Here is a 26,443-nt window from a genome sequence, read left to right as displayed (position 1 = left end):
GGCTAGTCACACAGCCGTATCGATTTGCTGGACTGATAGTTTAAAGTTTATAGGCCAGTATCCTACTGAGCTTCTGCCGAATGGAAAGGCCCGCCATTGCAGTAATGTGGGATGGCGCCATTTGCACCCATGTTGCCAAAGCTTATTGAAACCAGCACCATCTCATGTTACTATAGTGGTGGGTCTTTCCTTTTGGTGGAAATTCAGTACGATATTGCCCTTAGTACCCTTGTGCTCCATCTTGAAGGTCTGAAAGTTTGGATTTCTGTCCCACTTTAGAATTCTATCTGCCACTGAAATGTTGCATTTGATCTTCTTTGAATTGTGTTGTTTAAAGCCTTCTTTCCTTTGCTTGTTGTGCACTACATGATATTTTGGTGGAACAAATAATTCAGTTCTGTTTGTCTCTGACTGGAGGCAGACAAAACTTAAGAGCAGGAAAGGGAGAATGACAAAAAGTTGTCATTTTCCATGATGTATCTACTTTTTTTAAAAATCCCCCTGTTGCCTTTGGTCAAACAGGGTCTGCATCTTTTTCAGGCACATCTGAAAGTTGTACAACCAGTTTTCCCATAACCAGAAGGGGGATGAAATGGCACAACACAGACACCCCTGCCTATAGTGGATCATCTGTCACAGGCTGATCATCATCATCTGCTGGTATCAGCTTAGGTCTACAAAGGATTCCCCCCCCCCTGAAAAAAAACACAATGCAGTTCATGTAGATATTGCCATGGAAAAAACAACATTTTATAGGAAGCTGATGGTAACTCAGGAAGCTGAGAACAGCTCACCCAAACTCCTGCCTGAAGATCATTCGAAAAATATAGTGGTGGTGGGAGGGCTGAGGTTGTTCACGACACTGTAAACTCCAACATACTGTTAATGGACAGCATTCAACTAGGTTGCACTTAAAATTTCCTCCTACAATCTCTTCTATAGTGTGCAAATGTAAAATCTCTTTCCCTTACAAGAATAAAAATACTAGCTGAAAAAAAAAAGTTTAGAAAGCATCAGAGTTAATTCTGTTTGGGATCAAACCACTTACATTATGCTTAAAACATCCACCTCCAACCTAGCTGAGGATGCATCAGCTTAGTTGTTGCCTTATTCCTGAAGTGGGGCCTGGAGGCAGAAAACTGAATGGATTAAGCAGCCTATTGAGTTTTGGTAAATGGAGGGTCTCATTAGTAGAGAGAGAAAGGAACAAATGTAAGCACAGGATTAATTTGCAAGCTGACTGGGCAGACATCAAAGCTCTGAAAATGAATGTTTGGAAGGAGAACATTTTAAAACATTGCAAAAATGGCATCCTGTGGCTGGCTGCCACGTCCTAGAGCACCTTCTATCAGTTACCACCTATTTTTAGAGATTGGTACAAACTGCGGTTCAGCGCTTTGGCCCAATTCGGTGCCACGTCTGCACAGGTGCCACATACTCCCCTTTCCTGCCTCTTCTGCATGCTCTCCCATTCTCAGGGTGATGCGGGCTTCCCTCCCTACATCCTCAGCATGACTGCCCACTCATCCATAACAGTGTGCACTTCCCTCCTCCGCCTCCTTCAGCAGCTGCCCACTCAGATGAGGAGGTGGGCCAGGGAATGCTGCAGTGCTGCCTTTGAGTCATGCTGGGGAAGCAGGGAGGGAAGCGTGCATCACCCAAGGAATGGGCAGGCATGCAGAGGAGGTGGGAGAGGGGAGTACACAGTGCCCGTGCAACACCTGTGGAGGTGCAGAGCTGAACTGAGCCGAACCGACAAACTACAGTTTGTGCCCATCCCTACTCCCGTTATTTTAGACTCTACATTGTAGAGGAAGTTTAATGTTCAGGCTCAACACCAGAGATGAGAACGAACTGCCAAGATGACAGTTTATCTTGGCTTATGGCAGTCCACAAACCACAAACCATGAATTTATGAATATTCTCCGAACAAACCATGAATCGGATCGTTGGTTCATTTTGGATTTTTTTTGACAGCCCAGTGGCGGCTGTTGTTGTTGTTGTTGTTGTTGTTGTTGTTGTTGTTGTTGTTGTTGTTGTTTAGTTAGTTAGCTGGCCTGTCAGTTGGATGGCTGTCCTCTGCGCATGTCCCCACCTCCCAGCTGAGAGGCATGGACATGCGCAAAGGCCTCCCCTGGCGGCTGACAAGCCAGCTAACTAAAAGAAAAAAATTAATTAATTTTTAAAAAGAAAATGTTGTTTAGTTAGCTGGCTTGTTAGCCACCCAGGGGTACCTTTGCGCATGTCCACAGCAACCAGATAAGAGGGGGAAATACTTGCAAAGGCCAACAGCCTGTGTCAGGGGGTCTCAAGTTGGAGGCAGCAGTGGAGGGAGAGGAGGCAGTGGCAGGAAAAGGTAGGGAGGGGCAGCGGGAAGGGGGCAGGGGCAAGCTGTGGTGGGTGCAACAAACCAGAGGGTTCAAAAATTGCCCCAAAATTCACTGGTTTGGGAAAGTTTGGGTTCTCTAGTTTGGATGAACCTGAACTGATCCAAATCAACAAATTAGGGATTTTTAAAATGAACTTCCTGGTTCATTTTTAACTTTTAACATCTCTACTCTGCACTGTAGAGCAGGGGTTCCCAAAGGGTACGCTGCATTGCTCTGCGGCCTCCTTAGTGCCTGGGGGTACTGCCAAATCCAGCCAAAGGTGCTGCAGAATCCTCTCTCTGTTTCTTCTCTGAGCTGGTGGTGGCGTTAATGGTGCTCCTCCTCTGGCTCCACCTCCTTTGCCTCCATGTCTGCCCCCCACACCCCTTGCGCTGCCACTGTCATTCAAGAGAGGTGTGAGTTGGGGGGGGGAAGGGAACCACTGCTGTCGAGGAAGCTTATTAATCATGTGGCCTGGCCCTGTAAGTTAATTATAGAAACCTGCACAATTAGAAGTGAGGTGTGTTTGGCAGGCTTCACCTGTCCTAAAGAAATATCCCTGGTGTGAGGGCAGTATGGAAGAGATCAGAAAGTGTGGGTTACGCATGGTACTGTTCCCTGACCATGTGATATAATCCACAATGAGAGAAGAATGCCTGAAGAGCACTACAGGATTAGAGGGAGGGTGACTAGGCCAGAAGCATGGAAGAGAGGCAGAGAGGTGATGGGATGGCAGCAGTGGCCCCACCTTGTCTTGACATAATGCCGATTCCATAGACAGAAGAAACAGGGCAGAAGTCTAAAAAGAAACAGAAGTCTAAACAGGGCAGTCCATGATCTGAGATTCCAGGAATATTTCCACCAGTGTCAGCCCAAGACATTTTGCTGGCTGAGGCAGTGAACAAACTGGTGTCTCCTCTTCATCAACAGAAGCTACGTATACTGGCAGTTGATGAGATGGTCTTCTCCAGCTGAGCTGAGGCAGCAGAGTAATTCAGGCGGCTTAGCTTAGGCTACGTGGCATGCATTGCTCCGCGCTTCAAGAGAAAATAACAGCTAGGTAGTTGCCACTGCTGCCCCTCCATATTTGCCTCCTGAGACAGTTACTGCATTTTGTCTCATGGCAGCATGACCCCTACTTGTCACAACTACTCAGAACATCTAGGGCCCATTGCTGTACATGATGCTTCCCATTGAGCATTGTGAAACCCGAGTTAGTGAAAAACAGCACTCACTTTTCTTTTTCTTGGTGCAAGGAAGCAAGTACATACGCAGCACTACTGGAGTCAACTGCACTGGCTGGCTATTGGCTGATCTCCAGGCATGATTAACTGTTAGTGCTGGCCTTCAGAGTTTATCCATACCCTGGTTCCGACATAACTCAGAGAGTGCCTAACATAGTATGCCATTCTTCACCACTGCTAGTCCCCATCCCCTTTGTTGGCTTGGTATTGGACCCATGCCATGGAAGCCAACCAGCACCTTGCTAATGAGTGGAAATTTGTTTGTTGCAGTTTGTGCAATTTCACTTATGCAAGCATAGATCAGCAATAGGATTCTGGCCAGTATAAATCATTTGGAATGAAAGAAGATCAACCTTCTTATAATCAAGCTTGACAAAATGGCTTGTAGCTTCAAGGTCTACCTGGTGAGGGAAATTCCAGAAAAGGTGAAATCTCAAGGGGCTAAGAGGTAACACATAGAATTTTCTTTCCTCCTTCTTCAGGTTCCTTACCTATGCAAATCAAGAATGGCATTCTTGTAATGCCAGTAAAAAGAGACTTTGACCTATAGTCAGAAATTCTGTTGCTTACTGGAGCCAGATGCAACCTGAGTAGATGCATAGAATCAATGGGGATTTGGTGAGTCAGCTTCTCTGTAAGTCCCATTGATTCAATGGGCCTACCCTAGTTGTGACTTACAACGCTAAACAGCAGAATTCCAGCCTATCAGGCAAAATCCAAAGAAACAAAACAAGAGACAAAACCATGTGGCACCTTAGAGACTATTATATTTTAACAGGAGACTTCGTGGACATGTCCACTTCCTCAGACATATGGAAACAGAATGAAATAATGGACGAAATATCAGTTTCACAAGTAGAATATTCTAAATATTCATTGGCTGTAGGAGTCTTGGGTGTGTGATACATCTCACATGCAGTAATTTATGTCATTATTGATTAAATACCCCTCCATTTTTTAACATCCTTCTTAGAAGGGTAGAAAATTGGAAGCTTTCCACCACCTGGTGGCCTTCAGCTGTGTTGAATCAAAAGTGCCATCATGCCCACTGAGGGTGGCCTGAGGTCAGTGGTTCCCAACCTTGGGTCCCCGGGTGTCCCTGGATTGCAACTCCCAGAAATATTGCCCAGCACTGTTAGTAGTGAAGGTTTCTGGGGGGGGGGGGTAATCAAAGAACACCTGGAAATCCAAGGTTGGGAACCACTGCCTTAAGTCATAGGGTTTGAGAAGGATGGAAGTTGTCCCCCAACACTTCTGGAGCAAACTAAATTGGTGGAAGTTTGAATTGTGGTGTTTTCCATGGCTTGGATTTCTCTTTTAAGAGATCATCAAAGTTACCAAGTTTACCAGCTTTTGAACATCCATCTGCGCATGGAATCAGTGACAGTATAAACAGGAGTTACACAGACACGGAGATCCACACCATCAACTGGCGTTTAGCTGTTTTCCCTGGCTGCACAGCATTGCAAGCTTAGCTACCCTGCTGAAATGTGCAGGGAATTGATTTATCAATTTCATTGAACCTTGTTTTGTGTTCTAAAAAGGTCACCCCCTTCCACAGCCAGCCCAATACACTCAGCTGCCTAAGGCAGAGCAGCCAGTGATGCCTCATCAGATTATCAATGTTATTTTGGAAGACAAAGCAGAAAAAAGCCTATCCGTACTTCTTTCCACCTTGGCAGTGCAGCTACAATATGACAAATTAAATAACCCCACACCTGCTCCCTACGGCAGCTGCTTTACCTATTTTATGACAGGGCTGACTGAGTCTCCCTTCCTACGGCTGCCTTTTCTTGCTTTCGTACATTTTAAAATTAGTGTTGGATAGGAATATTTAACCTTTTTACCCCCTTCTCTCGTTAATATTGGAGATGAAGTGCAAAACTGACCTTGTTTCACTTGGGCTGACACTTTCTCCTTCTTTTTAATAGCGTCATGCCTTCGCTGCCTTTTTAAAAAATTAGTTTTACTTAATTGGAAGAATTCAAGCTGCTGGCAGAACAATATTGAAGGATTTTAAAGTAGGACACGGGCACCCAAACCTTTGTCTCACTCAGAAATGAAAGGCTTGCTGCTCTTTGGCGACTTCTCTGTATTCATTCTCCCAACTCTGCAGCTAAGGAGCATCCCGAAGCAGAGAGAATCGTTATTTAAATTTGATCTTTTCATGCTGCTCCTTTCTTTACTGAGCTCCCTGTGCAGCGTTGGCTGCATAAAGCTCATTTATAGAGTAGCCAGCTGAGATTATGAAGGGATTTGAGTTGGAACGGAAACAAGTAGTTAAAGGAGGCAAACTTTTCAAGAAAAAATCTGGTTTGCACACAGATATATTCTTTAGAGTGACAGGATTGTTATTTCTGTGGTTATCTGACAAAAAAAGGGGGTGGAGTCTCATACGCCCCCCCCCCAACAAATGCCGCCCAGGCAAATTCATACTTATGAAGCAAAATGCGCAGGCTTTTTCAGTTAATCCTCCAAAACTTGGAAAAGTTTCTCTTTTTTTATTATAACTCCCATAATTCCTAATCAGCAGGACTAGGCGATTATGGGAATCACAATCCAAGAAGGCCAGGCCCATGTTATCACAAGCCTTTTGATCAATTAAAAGCATTGCTTATTATACACTGGCTGAAACCCTGTTGCCTAGCAAAAGAAAATGTGTAACTTCCAGCCCATTCCTAGCTGGCAATTTAAAAAGCCTTGGAGTAATTCTCGGGGACGTAATTGTGCACAAACAAAGCTAGCATGTGCACACAGCCCTGAGAATCACGGTGGACATCTTTTTTTGCTGGCTAGGAATGGAGTGAAAGTTACGAATGGTTTTACGCTAAGCAGCAGGTTTTCAGCCATTCATTCATTTATAATAATATTATTCCACACTATCAAAAACCTAGAGATCCTGAACCAGTTCACCCCAACAGACAGCACACTAATAACTTTGAAGTGTGCATGACATGGCGACTGAACATAAGGGGCTGCCTAAAATAACTGTACCTCAGTGGTAGTGCTTGAACAGAGGTGATCCCTGGTCCAATCGCTAGTGTATCCAGCTAGAGGATTCACACCTAGCAAGACCTCCACCAGATACCTTGTAGAACTGCTGCAAAGCAGAATTCATTTACAGTCCACAGGTTCTGGGTCTGCACACTGGAGCACAGTGACATGCAGTAGGTTCACAAGTTTTCAGTCACCTCATATCTCTGATTGCTGTTTGGAAATAAGACCATGAAGGAGCTTGTAGGCCTAATAGGGAACCCCAACTGGCTACATTCACCCTGGATTTGGAGTTTCGCACCCTTGTGGTAGGCACATGTTTGGAATTACTTTGCAATTTGGAGACAGTACTCAGGAGTAGCACAATCTCATCCCTATTCCCACATCCCCATGCAGGAAAAAAGGAAGATTATGCTTGATCCCAGGGCAAAAAGGTGATGTAGGTAGCAATTGTCACACATAGTCGTTGCATACAATATTTCTTGTACATGTTTTCTAGCTTTGAACACACTCTCTCTCTCTCTCTCTCACACACACACACACACACACACACACACACACAAGTCTTTGTAACAGGGAGCAACAAAGACCCCAAAGTCACACCTGACATCTGCTCCATAAGTTTTCTAGAAACCCATGAAAAAGTAAATCTTTGTGTGTGTGTTTCCCTTGCCTGGTTGCTATTTATTCTAGAGCCAGCCCTGCTTGCCCCAAAATGGCGTATGCATCTGTGACTAAGATTTAAGTCCAATATAGTTTTCGGTTTCTGTTTCACAGACAAGAAGTATAGTTTTTACTACACTAGCATTTGGAACTGAAGAGTGACAAAAAAACAAATTATTTGTTCACCCCTTTTCCCAGTAACCAAGAAATAATTATGTTACACTCTGGTATAACTTAACAAAGAACAGCTTCACTTCTTATATAACATGTTTATAGTTAATGGATGTGTAGTCTCAAATGCTGGAAGAACAAGAGCACATAATTCTGAGTGCTGAGTTGTGTTGCTGCCTCACCTCTCTTTTGTGTGTTGAGGGGATGATGCGGGGATGCAGGCTTATAGCAGCCAGAGTTTTAGAAGTAAATAAAACAATTAATGTAATTAGTGTTGGTAAGTGGGAAAGTAAAGAGTTACACTTTATTTCTAGAATTATAGTAGGAACCAGCTCTTTAGTGAGGAACTACAGCTCATACGTAACAGGTAACATTTTAGGTCCTGTATGAGAGTTGGCACTTTTGGTTTGTGCATGTCTGCTCCAGTTTTTGTCCTCATAGTTATGGTGAAGAAGTCCACAGTCATAAACAAGATGCTAGTCTAAGATAGAGATGTAAAGTTGCCACTTTAGATATTTATATGTACGTATATAAAGATTTTTATGTACCATTTATTCAGCCCCCAGAAAGGCTGACAAGGAAGATTACAATGGAAAATGTTTCTCAAAACAATAAAGATGGAGAGCACTAACATCTTAAAGCTGTTACTTAAAAGAGAAGAATTGACACATCATTTACAAAATGTTTAAATCGGTCTGTTTACGAAATGTTTACAGCTGTGCTGGTTCACTGGAAGTAAAACAAATCATCAGAGGCCCCCCTGCTTTGTGGGAATCCCTGCCAGACTGGACATTGTGCTGAATACAGGGCTAGGGAAATGATGGAATAACACCGAATGGGCTATCGTGGCACTTGTGAATAAAGACCGATGCCAAAATGGGCAGGACACGATGGACATGCATCAGAATGAAATTTTGGAATTCACACCCATCAGATATGACTTTAAGTAAGGCTGTAATGCCGCCGGAACCAGCTTGGATGGAACAGAACGATAAGAAACAGCAGCTTCAAAGCAGGGTAAAGAGACCAGTCCGACAAGGCTCAGAATGTCCTTTTACTATATCTTTTTAAAGTACACATTGCATTACTCGTTACCCCCAAAGTAACTAGTGGCAGGTAACTATATGACTTGTCAATGGTTGCTACAACGTGAACTACAAACTGAAACAAAACAAAACAAAACAGAACAAAAAAACCCCCCTACAAACCAAAGTGGTTTGTGTCCGTCCCCCCCCCCCCCCCAGTTTGTAGTTCAGAGTGGTTTATGGTTCAATTTGTAGTTTGGTTCATATAACCCATTTTGCCAAAATGAAATGAAGCGCCAAACTTCTCCCCCTCCCCTTAGTACTTGCCTTTGCTTCGGCAGAAGGGATGCCCTCCCATCGCCCACCACTGCCCCTGTCACCTCCTTACCTGTCCCTGCTGCTGTCTCGCGCTGCCACTGCCACTTTTAGAGCCCTCGGCTCAGCCTCCCTCTCAGGAACTGGGCCTGCTGTCTCTGGGCACGAGCCTGCCTATCAGCTGAAAGGTGTGTGCATGTGCAGAGGCGGCAGGGCTGGCTCCTGGAAGGGCTGGTCTTTGAAAATGGCGGCAGCAGCAGCAGCAGAGGAGGAGGTGGTGGAGAAGGCAAGACCTGGTAGGATGGGGATGGGGGCAGAGGGAAGGGGGCAGGTGGGCAGCAGAGGGGGCAGAGAAGCAGATCTTCTCTCTCCCCCCGCCAGCATGAACTAGGAAAACAAATTGTAAACTGGTTTGTTTTTCAGGGGGGTTGTGGTGGTTTGTGATTCGTTGTTAGCCACGAACCACAAAACAGCCTGATTTGTTGTTTTTCCAGTTTGTGCCCATCTCTACTTCTAAGCTTTCTTTACGGCAGGGGATTGTAATCGTTGCGTTGGCAAGGAATGTATGTTACAAGTTACCACTGGATCCCCCAAATAGTTCTTGGGCCCTGTCGCTGAGAAGTGGTGGGGCCAGTGTGGATCGCAGCTACTTCATACAGAGCGTCCCTATGAAGCTCTGTTTCCACAGCTTGGCTTCTTCACTAGCAGCATGCACATTGCTGGAACAGGATGTCAACTGGAACATAGTTTCTAATGTCAGAAAAATGTTACTTGCAAGCCATCTAAAAACATCAGTCTGTTGAATGCTGATGGCCAAATAGATCATGATTCAGAATGAATAAACACAACAAACGTCCTATTTTAGAAAGAGTGGGCGGATGATGGAAAAAAAGTGTTGGGCAAATCTAACATTTCTTTAAATAATGAAGTGAAAAAAGAACATCTTTTACATCTTCATAAACAGATGCTTTTATACCAATGAGGTTTTCTGTCCTTTGCTTGTAACCAAGTAACGGCAAATTGAGTTGTGTACCAGAGACAAAAGTACTTTACTGAGATTCTCCTGGTGGTACAATGGGTGTTTGAAAGGATCTACATGCCAGTTATTTTTATTATCCCTATCTTTTTAACCTCCTGCGCTCTAAAAGTTAAAACCAACGAGGACAGAAATCACTGCCATCCTTCCCCCTTTTTTTGTTAGGACTGCTGTGAAATTCTGAAGGTCACCTCTCTGTTTCCTCATTTTGAAGTGTCACCTGATCCCTAGGTTTCTTCCACCCCTTTGTCACTACTCTTCTGCCCTTTCCTTTGGAATGGATGGACTTATTTGTGTCCTTTGTGAATGGCCTTCTATTCTACTGTTTCATGAAAGGCAAGGCAGAGAGACAGTCTCCTGTCAGCAATCCCCAACCTTAATATTTATGGCATACTACCATAACACAAGCAAAAAAATAAAAATAAATCAAAATTTAAAAAAAGGAAAAATAAAAAGGAGAACAAAACACTCTGTTACTGGTAAGGACAAAAATAGTTGCTCATTAATTGCTCAGTCTGTTTTGGAATTAATGACTCCTCCAGGAGCTTAAAAGAGCAGTAAGTACCCAATAGAAGTTGCTTCTACCAGCTCAAGTGTGAGGAATGATCTCTCTCTCTTTCCTGCAACACTCACATGTCCTAAAAATCTATTCCAGACAGGGCGGATTTACTAGGAAACTAATGGCGCTTAAACTTCAGGGCCCCTAATCTCGGAGGAGACCCAGAAGCAAATTTAGTCCCACCCTTTTTAAAAAAAAAAATGTGGTGATTTGTCATGGCACAACTCCATTGAAAAAGATAACAGTGGTTATCCAGACATCCTTGCTGGTTGTGAAGGGGCCTCCATAACAATTCAAGTGGTCAGGGACCCAAAAATGTAAGCCAGGCCCTGGTTCCAGAAGGCTAGGAACCTGATACCAGAAGGCTCAGGTTCAATTTGGCCCCAAAACTCAGCATATAAAGCTTTCCTGATTTCTTAATGAACTAAATCTTGTCAAACATTGCTTGAAAGAATACTACAGAAACAACACAGTGTTGTATTTTGAGTTGAGTTTTCTGCCACTGTAGAGTCCTAGCAGTTTTCAAAAAGGTCTCTCCCCCTCCCCACCACCACCTCCAAGCTAACAGATCTGAACTGGACATTCAGATCTGTTAGTAGCTCCCTCCCCCCGCCCCCCCCGCCTCTATCCCCTGAGTACTTTCTGTTACAACAGAGAGAGCTTTCAGCAATGCATTGTTGAGAGGGGGATGTACTCCTTTTCTCCATACGTAATAACTGTGAGGATGACAGCGATACTCAGAAGGCAAAATGGAAGCCTGAGCAGGGCAGCAGATAATCTCATCCTCTCAGCTAATTTAAAGAAATGCCTCCATTTCAAACCTGCAAACCCTAGATTTGCTATGCTGCTGGTTGGTAATGGAACAGTAAACTCCTTTCAAAACATGCACATATCTTTCTGTATTTCTAAAGAGATTCACTAGATCACTGGTTCTTAACCTTGGGTAACTCAGGAGTTTTGGACTGCAACTCCCAGAAGCCTTCACCACCAACTGTGCTGGCTGGGGTTTCTGGGAGTTGCAGTTCAAAAACATCCGAGTAACAAAGGTTAAGAACCTAGGCACTAGATTACAGTGAAAGGCTGAACACCAGGCCCTTTGCTGATACCTATCTTCCTCAAAGGCGGCACTCTGATTGAATTTTAATTTTGTATGTCGGTGGGGGGGGGGAACCCACTGAACAGAACATGGGCTTCAGCACATATATTTTTCTCTCTCACTAGGTGATCTTCAACACCTGGGACATTTTTTCTATTAAAAAGTTGATAGGGTTTCAGATAACCTACACGTTATTCATAAGAATATTTCTTTCTCTTAAAAGGTTGGCTTCCATTTGCTGCCTCAGATGGAATGCAGCATACATCCCAGCTAACCTTAATTTCCCTCAGGTTTGCTGTTCATATATTGAATATTGCAACTACAGAACTACGGTGGGTCTCTTAGAGGCAAGTGCAGATTTTATGACATAAATGGGTTCCTGGTTTCCCCCGCTCCTCTTTTATTTTAATGTGAAGATGAAAGTCCTATAAAATGATTCTCTCCAATCAGTGCTTTGCCTCTTCTGTCAACCTGTGCAGGAAGGGAGGGGGGATATGAAAAAAATATTTAGCGTTACCATTTCATTTAATTTTATTTAGTTTTAATCTTTAGAGAAAATTTTGAACATATATAATTTAAGAATAATAAAAAGACACATAAACCTCACTCTTAAATACTGGTGACAGAAGACAAAAATGATTTTGATTCTTAACAAAAGTAAGTGAAAATGTTGTTTCTAATTTGTTGCTACATTGGAACTGCCTTATAGCAACCCTAATGGGGTCTTCAAAGGAAGTGAGATATTTAAGGAGTAGTATTACTAGTTCCACTTTGCCACTGAGTTTCCATGGCCAAGTGGGGATTTCAGACCCAGGGCTCTTAAGCTCTAGCACATCATTCTATCCACTAAATCACACTGGGTATCTCTGTCTCTAAGTTTCCTTAGGCAGATCTATACCTGCACATTCATTGGCTGAAATCCAGCAGTGTAATTTACACTATGTAAAGCTGATGATATCATTATCCATGACGGTTTTTCAGAAAGAAACACTTCTGATTTCTCCCCTAAAGCAGTGGTCTCCAACCTTGGGCCTCCAGATGTTCTTGGACTACAACTCCCAGAAGCCTTCATCACCACCTCTGTTGGCCAGGATTTCTGGGAGTTGAAGTCCAAGAACATCTGGAGGCCCAAGGCTGGAGACCACTGCCCTAAAGGACTCAAGGCTCTCATAGAACCCCTTTCATTCTCATAGAACCCTTAGGCTCTGAGAGACAGGAGGGGAAATCTTAAAGTACCAAAAATTAATGTGGTGGGATGGGTTTATCATCATCATCATTATCAGCAGCAGCAGCAGCAGCTGTGATTATAGGAAATTAAAGACTTGCCCCCATCCTGCAGTCCTCAGTGGTTTCTGGATGAAGAAAGGGATTCCAGGTAATTCTCAGGACCCTCAGGTTGGGGGGAACCGGAAATATTTAATTTATGAAAAACCACCACTGCTGATAACATCATCAACCTTACATAGTGCAATGTTTAAGCAACAGGATTTCAGCCAGAATGGGGTAACAAGCCTAGGATTTTGCTAAAAGTTGGCCATGGAAAACTGGTGCAACAGAGGGAAGTCTGTGAAAGTCTCTTTCCTTATCCTCTTTCCTTATCTCTTTCTTCATCTATATTCTGCTTTATTCATAATTCAAAAAAACTCAGGAAAAAGCTGTGTGGTCGTCCCCCCAAACAATACGAATGTAGGAACTGGTGATACCTATATTGGACCACTAAAGAAATAAAACTAAAAAGCAAAACATAAAAAACAAATAGCGAGCTTTCAATGATAATTTATTTTCTTCAGGCTGTGCACCAGGTTTCTGTGAGTGGTTCCAAACTTATATGCTTTTATTAAAGTCCCAAAGCCTCAATGGTCATTGCTGGGGTCAGCATAAGCTTCTTAGATGGAAATGGCTGCAGTCTGCAAGAGGCCTGTAGGAGGGGAAGGATCTGGCTTTAAACCCCTTCCTAGCCAATGTTTTGGAATTTATCACCCAACTCTTTAAACAAAGGGCAGCCCAGCAATCTGATCTCTCCTCATTTCCCACATCTGCCTTCTTTTGAAACTCAATTAATTTCTATTCGGTTGGGGAAAGCAAGAGAACCCAGGAACATAGTCAGCTCCATCAGAATTAGGATTTTTTTTTTTGAAAAAAAGGTAGTTAAGGAACAGCTAATTATAGCTGAATTAAAGCCAAATCAATAGTTTCACCTGATGGATACTTTCCTCTGCATGTATTACTGCTTGTCTGGTTTCAGGAGTCCATGATATTTGTTGTTCTTCAGTTGGTGCCCTGACCAGCCATTCTACGGTATCTTACACAGTTCAGGAAAAATAAGGAAAAGGCTGTGTGATTCCCGGAACTTGGTGCACAGCCTGAAGAAGAAGAATTACCATTAAAAGCTTGCTGTTTTGTTTCGTGGTCCAATAAAGCTGTCATCTGTTCCTGTATTTGTTTTATTCATAATGTTTCCATTATGATATCACAAACACATACTGTCATTATAAATAAGATTGCTCATAATGCCATGTAGCAAAATTGATTTGCTGAAGGTTAAAATCCTGTTGTGTAGTGACTCCTCTGGAAGTTAAATGGCATATCAAATCCCTGCTTGGATTTTCAGGCATGTCCCAAGCCAGCAGGCAGGTATGAATCCAAAAATCCAAGTGGGAATGTGTTAATTGCCAGTAAGAAGCCACAGAAAGGTGTGCTATTTGCCTTCCATAGGTGTAACCATGCAGTTGGATTTTGGCCAGCATAACAACGTTGTGATGCAAAATTGAAGTGAGGGCACTGTTTCTCCCACTCATTCTGAAAGGGCCAACATTTCCACTTTGTTTTTCAGCTGCTCTCACCCAAACTACTGAAAGGGAAGGTGCGTTTTTTGGAAATTGTGAGGACTTTTCCCCTCTGCATTGTACCTATGTTGTTTATTAGAGGTTCCACTCTGTTTGACTTCTCATGAACAACTAATTCACATGTGGATTCGGAGAAAACTAAACAAGGACAGTCAGGCGGGGGCAGTAAAAACCTTGGGATCGCTCTGCAATTGGTTTCTTAGAGTCCCAGAGTTATCATTTTGGCAAGCGATGTGGCTCAGCCAGAGTGAATCGCAGGAGACCGATTTTTCTGTTCCTAGTTTCTATAATTCTATCCTGAGTAGTAGGAATCCTGCCTTCTTTCTGTTGCTTGCCCCAGGCCTGGACCAAATTTCTCTTTTAGTCTTTCCTGAGTATGACATCTTAATTGACCCACCCCCCTGCTCCTAGTTTTGTCGAGCTGAGTCCACATATTTTGCCATGCACTGTTTCTTTATTCAGCAAGGATCTTGTTAGTGACTGACAGGAAGGGAGTGCTGGAGGCCGGCATGTTCATTTAGGCATAGCATAAGACTGTAAGACTGGCAGCTGGAGTAGAAACAGCTCCCAAGAGGTAAAAAAAAATCAACCCTTTTTCTTTGGGTGTCCGTAGTTCAAGACAAGACAGTGGTACCTTGTTTCCCTGAAATAAGACCTAACCTGAAAATAAGCCCTAGTATGATTTATCAGGATGCTCGTAATATAAGCGCTACCCCAAAAATAAGCCCCAGCTAAGTGAAAGCCCGTCCTCCACCATTGTGCAGCCACCAGAAGAAGATGACATGACTGTATTTGAATAAATGTAGATTGTTGTACGTAGAAAAAATAAAACATCCCCTGAAAATAAGCCCTACTGCATTTTTGGAGCAAAAATTAAGGTAAGACCCTGTCTTATTTTTGGGGAAACAGGGTTGTTTCACAAAGGGCTTCAAACATTGAACTAGCCAGTGATCTATTAAGCAAACTTCACTCTGATGCTTGTTGTGTTAAACAAAGGTCAACTAGTTAGTGGCAGCCATGCTGGGCAGGAGATTCTGGGAGTTGTAGTCAAATGAAACAAAACTTAAATTACAAATCATGGTTTACATCAACAGGAAAGTATCAGATAATTCTGAGTCAGAAGGTTTCGTGGCAGTGGCAGGCATTCTGGTCAACACATGTCATATTTCCAGGCTTTGTAGATGGAGGAAGTTCGCACACAGGAAAACCACTTGTGTAATTGCCTGGAAATAACACGGTTCTAACATATAATAATGTGACCTTGTTATAAACTCTTTACTTCTCGTTCCTATGTTTTCCTAGTCAATAAAAGGCTGTTTATCTTCTGAGGCAAATGCAGTTTGCAGAGAATAAATCAACTTGTTTACTTTCTCTTGTTGAAAACCAAGTATCAACTGTTTTCCTGTTGAGTCTTCAATGTATTGTTTTCTCAAGGTAATTAATAAAACCACGTCTGTCACTGTGGTGGTGGAGGGTGAGGCGATAAGTATACCTGATGAACCACTGCAAGGCATGGACACTGGTTTCTGTGGAAACAAGTTGTGATTGAGCCAGTATAAGCTGGTATGAGGTTCATTACTGCACTTAGTGTACAACAGTGAGTGACTTACAATAAACAAGAGAATTATGGACATGGGTGCTTCTTATGTAGGAGAGAGGAGAAATTAGGGCTTAGTTCATTTCCAAGATATGGGCTTGTGAGTTCTGAAGCTATGGAGAATGTCTGATTTGGAACTACAGTGAGAGACATAAACAAAAAGTTCAAAAAACTGTTCTGAATTTTGAATCTCTGTGTTTGATTTGTTTTCATTCAATTGGATGAAGCATTTTATCAGCTTTCCAAAAACTGAAGATATTCTTTCTCCTTTGCAGGGTGGTGATGACGATGTTCATATATATGATTGTGCAATACACTATCATGGGCAGAGGGGATGTGAGTGGTGCTGTGGGTTTAACCGCTGAGCCACTGGGCTGTTGATCAAAAGGTTGAACCCACAGTTTGAATCCGCATGACAAGGTGACCTAGCAGCTTGAAAGCATGCAAATGCGAATAGATGAATAAATATCACCTCAGTGGGAAGGTAACTGTTCCATGTCTAGTCGTGCCGGCCATGTGACCACGGAAAGTGTCTATGGAGAAACGTCGGCTCTTCAGCTTACAAATGGGGATGAGCACCGGCCCCTCGAGTCGGACACGACTGGACTTAATTGTCAATGGGAACCTTTACCATTATAATGGATAGACTAGGACAGTGGTCCCCAACCTTTTTGATACCGTGGACCAGTTGGGGGGAAACGTAGTCTGTACATGGAGAAGTGGGTGCACATACTCATGCGCATGTGCGAAGGGGCTGTGTGCACGCATGCGTGAACTGGCTGCACACACTTGTGCGCATGCACAAAGGGGCTGTGCGCACTCATGCACATGTGTAAAGGGGCTGCACTCACTCATGGGGGCATGTAGGCACCTGTGCAAATGCACAAAGGGGTGGGGCACTCACACATCACATGCACACACTCATGCTCATACATGAAGGGGCTGTGCGGGTGGGCGTGCGGGGGAGTGCGTGGGGGTGGAAGATCTGTCTCTGCAGCTCGGTCTGGCCAAGGCCACGGACCGGCACCGGGCCATGGACCGGGGTGTGTGGACCCCTGGACTAGGTCTTAGGAGAACTGGGTTCAAATCCCTGCTCAGTCAGGAAACTAATGAGTGTGTGTGTCACACTAATGAAACCACTCGTCAAATATCACGCATACCTACTTGGATTGCTGTAAGTCAGTTCCATCTTGACAGCACATTAACACAACAATAACGTCATTCTAATCAGATCTTGCAGAAAGGATGGCTTCCATCAATACTTTTTATTAAGAGCCAGTGCTTGATCATTTGTATAAGTAAAGTACCCTGGTGGAAAAGGATACCTTTTTGTTCCTTTAAAGAGGATATGTAATTTCTATAGTGCTCTTCAGTAACCTAAATCAAACACCCACTCCACTGTACCACACAATGATGGGTTCTTTTCTGCAATATGTAAGATTCCTCAAGGTACTTCTACATTAAAAAAATTTACAATAACAAAAGTAGAAAACTAAGCAGAAAATACATGTTTTCCCACTGCTGGGAACAATAAAGGCACTAAGTGCATTCTGCATGGTAATGGAATTTCCGAGCATTGGTGTTAAATGCATTAGGTGTCTTCCCTGGTAATGGAAAATCCAAACCCATTAGTGCAGAGGGTTAACAGTAAATCTTCTTGTAACTTTATCCAGAGAGAATTCAAAGGCACTTTGCTGTCTGAGAAGTGTGGTACGCAAATAAACAAACAAACAAACAAACAAGCAAGCAAGCAAGCAAGCAAATAAATGCAGATTCATATAAAATCAGTATATTATTTAGTACACATTTTATTTGTTTGAATTGTTATGGTGGGATTTGCTGGCTATTTTGTAGTGTAGTCTATAGGTTGCATTTAGGGGGGCCCATCTGTTCATTGACATCTTGTGACCTCCACTTGGTCCATTAGCCTCCTGTATATGCACTATTGGATTACCAGTGTGGTGTAGTGGATAGAGTGACCATCTAGGACTCTGGAGAATATGTTTTGAATACCCACTGAGTCATAGAAACTCACTCAGGAAATGGATCTGGTAAAATCACTCCTTTAATATCTCACATTGAAAGCCCTATTAGGGTCACTTTAAGTTAGTTCTGACTTGACAGCACATAAGCACAGACACATATGTACTACTGGGATGGACACATTTGGCAAGAGGATTTTTTCAAAGAGGTAGATGTGTTGGCTTGTTGTAACAAAACAGTAACACCAACCAACCAACCAACCAACCAATCAAACCAACCAATCCTTTGTACCCTTAAGACTAAGATGTTTTATTTTTCACAAGCTTTCATAGACTAGAGTCCACTTCTTCTGTCCCTGTGGCAGAAAGGATGCCCTCTTCCCTCTGCAGCCCCAACACAGCTCTGAAATCTGGATGGTTAGAGGACCTTCTGAAACAGGTGTGGAAGGATGGAAAAGGTGTTCACGGAAAGGAGAGGAAGTGGAAGTCCTACTGGCTGAATTGAAGTCTGATTGTGCATTTTGGATGTTGCCCTATGAACCTGCCTGCATTGTTTCAGGACACAGCACTGGGCTTGGAAAACAAGTGAAATCCAGACACTTGCCTGATCTGTTAGTAATCTTCTTTGCATGGCTTGCCTAGGAGCACACTAAGGGAAAAGTGGAGTGTATGTGAGGACAGACAATGAAAGGATTTTAAACAACCAAACATTTGTATTGTCATGCAAAATCACATTGGCCAAAATCCATTTGAATCAATGGAACTTATGGAGGAGGTGACTCATTGATTCAGTGGACCTACTCTTGTGTGACTTATGCTAAACAACAGGATTTCAGCCAATAATAGAGCAGAAGGTCTGTGAAGATCATGTGCACTCAGACGTTGGAGTTTAGAACTTAAGAACTGCAAACAGTGTCTGAGCAAGGTCACATATAAAGATTGCCTCTTTTATTTTCCATTTTGCTCAACATGCCACCAGTTTGTAGATGGGAAGAAACAATATAATTCTTCCTTCTTGACTGACAGAGAAGGGCTCCTATTTAGAAGATACAGTGGACTCTCAAAAAGTTGGAGCAAATTGTCTTAGGGGCTGCTGCAGTTAATTACACCAACCAGCCAACCCAACCAATCCTTTGTACCCTTAAGACATAATTCTTAAATGAAGTGAAAAGAAAAGAAAACATGCATCTTGTTTTATATTGTAAAAGCAAGCCCATGAAGCCTTCCTGAGGATGATTAATTTCTGACTTGGAGGAGCATGGCAATTAGTTTAAGCAAAAAGCAAGATTCAGTATAAGCATTTCGGCAGGAGGGGAAAATAGGAAGCCAACAGTTTTACCAAAAGTCCATGTGTAACAACTATTGGTCCTGAACTAAACACAGCTTCATCTGTTTTTGGAAGTTTTCCCTGTCACATTTGTGATCTCTGCCGGTGATTTCCAAAATTTTCACCCCCTTTCTAATTTTGAGAAATTCTCATGCCTCCTCCTTTTTCGCTTCCCATCACTCAACCCACTTCTAATCAAGAAATGAATAAAACCAATTCTTAATTTCGCATTAAAACTAAAAACAGAAAAATAAAACTGGCTTCAAAGCAAAAATAAGAAGGAACCGTTTCCTTGAGAACTCCTAAATTCCAGCAGCATCATTTACCACAGATTTTTTTAAAAAGCATGTGATAAAAACATTTTTCTTTATGACAGTCTCGCAGTCTCTGCAAATTTCTTTACATCTCCCTGCCCCCATCAAGGTTGGCATCTTTCCTTTCTTTTCACAGCAAGATTGCTGTGTGTGAGAGCGTTCCTCCACTCCAGCATCTCACCGGCAATCTCATAACATTTCCTAGGTATTTTGTGTTTTCCTGAAAGAAATACACATCTCTGCAGAGTTATAATTCCTATGAAAATGGCATTTTTGAAGCACAAGTTTCTTTGGAAAAAAGCATTGAGCTGTGCAGAATTTGGCAAAATTTCATTCCTTTGGGGAGGGGGAATGCATTTTTGCTGCATAAGATTCCTTGGAAAAACATTGAGCTCTGCAGAATTTGGCAATATCCTGCCCTAATCATACCATTGGCAGCAACACAGACACAGTGGAAGGCAGGATCAAACATTTAACCTCATTCCATCGCTTCACACCCATCACATGATGAGGGTGACTGCCTGGGATAGAGAACCTTTATGATCCTGGGTGGCTCCTTGCATTGTGTAAATGAGAACCAAGAGGAATGTGTATTTCCTTCAAATAATCCATTGTTCCTCCTGCAGCTGGATTTCCTGAGAGCTACATGTCCTGACAATCAGACTTGAAAAGTAAACTTCTATTTTCCTTCCCCAATCAGTCACAAAACAACTAAGCATGCTAAATGCAAGATACCTAGCTTAGCAAAAACAGATCTTATGGGAAACACATATTGCACTCCCTGAGGGATCTCCTCTTTTTCAAACATGCTTAGGCGTATCATCTAGAGCAGTGATGCTGAAACTTGTTGAGCCCGAGTGTCCAAACAGCATCACAAAACCAAATTATTTATTTTGAAGTGCCAACACTGCAATTAAACCTGAATACTGAAGTTTTAGTTTAGAAAAAACAACTCATGTCGTTTACACATTTTGTCTGTCTGGTTCTTTATTGATTCCTCCAAATGACAGCTCTTTTAGAAAAAAGTGAAGTGGAAAATGCTACACTGAATTAAATGCACCCTATTTATAAAGCTTATTAAAGGTAAAGGTTCCCCTTGACATTTTAGTCAGTTGTGTTCGACTCTAGGGGGCGGTGCTCATCGCCATTTCCAAGCCGTAGAGCCAGCGTTTGTCTGAAAACAGTTTCCATTGTCACGTGGCCAGCGCGGCTATACACGGAATGCTGTTTACCGTCCCACCGAGGTGGTACCTATTTATCTACTCGCATTTACATGCTTTCGAACTGCTAGGTTGGCGAGGAGCTGGGACAAAGCGACGGGAGCTCACTCCATCACATGGATTTGATCTTACGACTGCTGGCCTTCTGACCTTGCAGCACCCAAAGGCTTCTGCGGTTTAGCCCGCAGCGCTACCACGTCCCCCTATAAAGCTTATTAAGTACATTGAAATCCTTAACTTGTTTCCTCCAAAGTAAGCTACCCTCAGAAAAGCAACTATATATAGGAGTGTAAATTTTTTAAGTGTATACCTACATTTTATACATACAAAATGTGTATACACACATTTTACTTATTTGAAATGTAGTGTCGGAAAAGAGATTTACAGATATCATGACTTGTCAGAAAGATAAATAAAGCAAATTAAGTGTGGATTCTCACAGAAGCCGAAATAACCAAGCAAAGCATATTGCACTACAGTGGCATCATGAGAAGACAAGCTCACTGGAAAGGCAGCAATGCAGGAAAAAGTGCAATGCAGTATTTTATTTTATTTATTTTTATTTTATTTTATTTATATCCCGCCTATCTAGTCGCGGTGGACTACTCTAGGCGGCCAACAACAAAGATAAAATACAATAAAATAAAACAACAAATTACAAAGCAATTAAAGTAAAGAAACAATAAAGGGGAAAAGAAAATCAAAAGTAATCTGGTGAGAAGGCCTGCCGAAACATCCAGGTCTTTAATAGATTCTTAAAGGTGCCCAGCGAGGGAGCTCCGCAAATACCAGGAGGTAAATTATTCCACAGGTGAGGAGCCACCGCCGAGAAGGCCCTATTTCTTGTTTTCTCTTTTCGGGCCTCCCTCGGCGTTAAGCTCCTCAGCCTCACCTCCTGGCTCGCCCGTGTGACCCGGGTAGAGCTTGGTGGGAGTAGGCGTTCCGCCAGGTATCGAGGCCCTAAACCGTTTAGGGCTTTATACGTAAGCGTTAACACTTTGAAGTCGATGCGGAACCTGATGGGCAGCCAATGCAATGCGGCCAGAGTGGGCGAAATATGTTGGAATTTTTTCACTCCACTGAGTAATCTGGCCGCCGCATTCTGCACCACCTGTAATTTCCGCAGCAACCTCAAAGGAAGCCCCACGTAGAGCGCATTACAGTGGTCTAATCTTGAGATTACAAGCGCATGTACTAAGATGGTGAGCAATTAGTTTAAGCAGTACTTCCGTCAGTAGGAAAAGAGGAAGACTGCACATGAGATAGATTGACTCAATAAAGAAAGCCACAGTCTTTTGTTTCTAAGACCTTTTGTTTGGTGTTGTAGTCAAAGCAGGACCAGGAGCAGAGAGACTCTGATTCAAGTTTGGTGAATAAATTATGATACTTTTGCCTGCTTTGGGGATGAGAAACAGAGAAACGTGATTGTTACACACTTCAGAAATCTAGTCTCAGGTGTGTTGGTTGTCTTTTACTAGGTGTTTGCTGTTAGTGAGACTCTGCTAAATATTCCAGTTTTGCCCAGTTCAATTTAGAGTCTAAACAGAATCTTGAAATACTGTACTTGCTGTTCTCAGAAAAAATTGCAGAGCTAAATGCAGTGGAGATGAACTTTGGAAGGTTCCCTTTTACATTGTTTTATTTATACTTATTTATATTTAATTTATATAGTACCCCATTAGTCCCAAAGTACTATTCTGGGCAGCTTACAGACAATTACAAACCCAGGACAAACAAACTATGGACACTAAAATGTAACAGCAACAGCAATGACAAATCAAAACCATAAAAGCCAATGGCACCAACAAATTTTCACAATAAAGATGACCAGATGGGAAGCGCTCAGACAGGGTTGGATTGAAAAGCCTCCCTGAAGAGTAGTTTTTTTTAAAGCTCAACCCCCATCTCTGTTGCATGCTTTTCTTAGAAAAGCTACTTTTGTTTTCACTTCAGCAGTTTGTTTTGCAGAGTATCGCGTGACTGGTCACATCTATCATGGCAGCGTTTCTCAGTGTTCTCAGTTTGGGAACCCTGGGAATCAAAAACAGAGTCTGGGGACTTTGCTGAAGCCTCAGATGATTGGGATCTAACCAGTATCTTAACGAAGATCACCTAAGGAGCCTGATAAATGGCATAACTGAATTCAATTAAAGATACAGTAGGTGGAGGCATTCTGAATGTTATACTTAACCAATGAACGAATTAAGTACTCATACTGTTACTTTGTCCTTTAAAAATCCAGAAAGATTAATGAATAATCATTTATCAAGCCTGTCTTCCTATAAACACCCTGGAAATAAGCACCATTGTCTACAAGGGACTTACGCTTCTATGAACATGGATAGCATTGCATTTTAGAAGTGTTACATCGCAGGATTTCAGAGCTCCATCCCATAACATATGGTGAAGCTCTAATGATATATTTCTGATATATTTCCATAGTACAGTACTATATTTTTTCAAACTTTGAACTATTGCTGCCAAGTTAAAAGTTTGTTTGTTTGTTTGTTTGTTTGTTTGTTTGTTTGTTTGTTTCTTTCTTTCTTTCTTTCTTTCTTTCTTTCTTTCTTTCTTTCTTTCTTTCTTTCTTTCTTTCTTTCTTTCTTTCTTATGCTACCCATCTAGCCAGGCTATTTTGTGTGGTTCACAACACAGTCAAACAAAAATTATATTTTGTGTATTCGCCTTTGCGAATACACAAAATATAATTACAAGTATAAAATAAATTCAACATAAAATATATTCATCATAAAATATAATAATTAAATAATCACATAATAAAATATCAGATATTTAAATATTTCAAATGGTGCAGAGGGCAGAAAAATCTTTTCATCAAAGGCTGTTTTAAGACAAACGTGATTAGGCTTCTTTTGTTAATTTCCCTACTTACCAGAAAAAGTCACTGGAAGGCCATATTTTGGATTAAAAATAGAACTCTTTCTCTTTCTCTCTCTCTCTCTCTCTCTCTCTCTCTCTCACACACACACACACACACACACACACACACACACACACACACACACACACACACACACTTTGGAAGGTTCCTTTTTTCATGGTTTTATGAAAGAGTCAGTTTCTCAGGCACACAAGCTTCCTCCCTCCCTAAATTTTCAGCAATCATTTGCATCAGTTCAGTATGTCCCTGTTTCCTCTCATTACATTTAAACAAGCTGATGAATCCACCCGTCCCTCTCTCGTACCTTCCTTCCCACCTTAATTGGAGCTTTCCCTCCTGCTTGCAGTCACCTCTGGCAGAAGTAGTAATTTACAAGCTGGATTGACTGCCCTGGACTGTTCTACAGCAGTAAACATTAAAGCAGTCTTATCTCCAATCTCTAAAATAACTAATTTACAATTGCCCCAACCAAGGAAGGTAGCAGGGATAGGTGGCTTACAATTGTGCAGTTTGAGGTTCGGCTCTGGGTGTGGGGTGTGGGTGGGGTAGCGCTCTGCTCGCTTGCCCAGGGAGAGGTTTCCACATGCCACAGCTATGGCACATGTGCTATAGGTTCACCATCACTGATCTCCAGAAACCCCAGGTTTTCCGGTGATAAAGCACATCCAGTTCTTGTTAGAAGTGAAAGAGACTACAAAGATCAAATCAGCTGTATAGGATAATAAAGACTAGCTACAGTGGTGCCTCGCTTAACGAGCGCACCGCATAACGACGAAATCGCATAGCGATCCTTTTTTCGGATCGCTAATGCGATCGCTTAACGTTTTTTAAATAGGGCTAAATTCGCTTTGCGAAGACCGGTAAGCGTGTCGCTTACCGATGTTCGCAAAACGAAGCCCGACAATCAGCTGTTCGGCAGCCAAAATGGCCGCCGGAAGCCCGGAAATGGCCCAAAATGGCCACGCGCAGCGTTTTCGCGCCCTCGTTAAGCGAGGTGAGGGCGCGAAAATGGCTGCCGGCCATTACGAAGCTTCGCTGAACGGTGAGTATTTGGCCCATTTGGAACGCATTAAACCATGTTTAATGCGTTCCAATGGAAATCCCTGCCCCGTTCAACGATGCTTCAGCATAGCGAAGGTTAATCCGGAACGGATTAACCTCGCTATGCGAGGCACCACTGTATTTGGTGACTGAGCACAGTTAGGTACTTCAGCATTGTGGTGCACCTTCAGCATTGCGTTGTTGAAGGAATTGCTGTAGAATTTGTCACCACACATCAAGAGAAGCACAGGCAGGGTTAAAATCAGATGTTGAGACTCCATATGTTGCTTGGAACTCTGTTCTATCTATGTATTTAAGGAAACTATATAAAACTGCTTTGTTGTTGTTAGGTGATGTCAAGTCACCCCGAGTTATGGTGACCCCATGAATGAGGAATCTTCAAAATTTCCTGTTCTCAAGAGTCCTGCTCAGCTCAGCTCAAAATCAAGCCTGAGGTTCCTTTAAGAGTCAGTCCATATCATACTTGGCCTTCCTCTCTTCCAGCTGGTTTCCATCTGTCCCAGCATAATTTTCCAAAAAATCCTGCTTTTTCATGATGTGCCCAAAGTAGGGCACCATCAGTTTCAACATTTTTTGCCTCCAGAGATTGTACAGGATTGATTTGCTCTAGGACCTTCTTGCTTATTTTTCTAGCAGTCCAGGGTATCCGCAAAGCTCTCCTCCAGCAGCACATTTCAAACGAATCAATTTTTTCCCCTGTCAGTTTTCTGCTTATAACTTGCCTCTTATTACGAGAAAAGAGTAAGCGTCTTTAAGTTTATTATTATCTCAGTATAGTACTTTCTAAGGCTATCGGTGTACTTGATCCAACCCTATAAAATGCTGATTGCACACTGGTTGTTGGGGTATAATTAGATGTCACTCATGCACAAGGAAATATTTTGAGCAGTTGCTCTTAGGAAGCATAATTGTGCTCAAAACACTTATGACATTTACCTTGCTAAAGTTAGCCTCTATTTGCAGGAGTGTGTAAGTCTGAAAATGGTGACAACAAGAATTCAGATGATTAAGTTGTCAGCTCAGGGAGTCTGACACCTGAACATCTTCCTAAGAGCCCTACAGAATTGTACAGCCCTCCGGGGTTGGGGGGATCAGAAGCCTTGGTTCATCACAGCTAGCATGTATCCCCAAAGGGATAATTCCAGAATGAAATCAGACAATCATTTTCAATCATATCAAAATTCAGCTGCCAGATTCTTGAAGCCATAATTTTTTTTCAGTGTTGCAATAATTCCAAGCAACATCAGCTTGTCTAATTCTATAAACTTTATTTCTCTACATGACTTCTCTGTTCCATAAGCACAAAAATACTTCAAAGTTGTTAAAAAGTACACAAGTATTTACAGCTATGTAAAAAGCACAGATGCAAATCCTTAAAATATTTATGAAAACTTAAGCTGCCGGCAAATGCTCAAGTCATGTTATAAATAGGTTTCAAAGTTACAGTGGCTTACATTCTAAAAATGCCAAAGCTTATAGCCTAAAAAGGCACATTGAAATGTACACCTCTAAAATACTAAAGCTGTTAAAATTAAAAATCTATGAAAGGAAAGTATATTAATTAGCCTTTTAGCATATCTAGGCACACATGAAAATGATTCTCAGTGGTCACCCAGCCTTGTGCCGCTTTGAATCTAAGGAGGAAAATTTCTGTTGTCCTTGTCTGGTGATGCTTTTGCTGCTATGTGAATGTTGTTACTACTCAGTGTGTGTGATGTAGC

This window comes from Pogona vitticeps, chromosome 1 (genome assembly GCF_051106095.1).
Source record: "Pogona vitticeps strain Pit_001003342236 chromosome 1, PviZW2.1, whole genome shotgun sequence".
In the NCBI taxonomy this organism is placed as follows: Eukaryota; Metazoa; Chordata; class Lepidosauria; order Squamata; family Agamidae; genus Pogona; species Pogona vitticeps.
Note: the sequence above shows the minus strand (reverse complement) of the source record.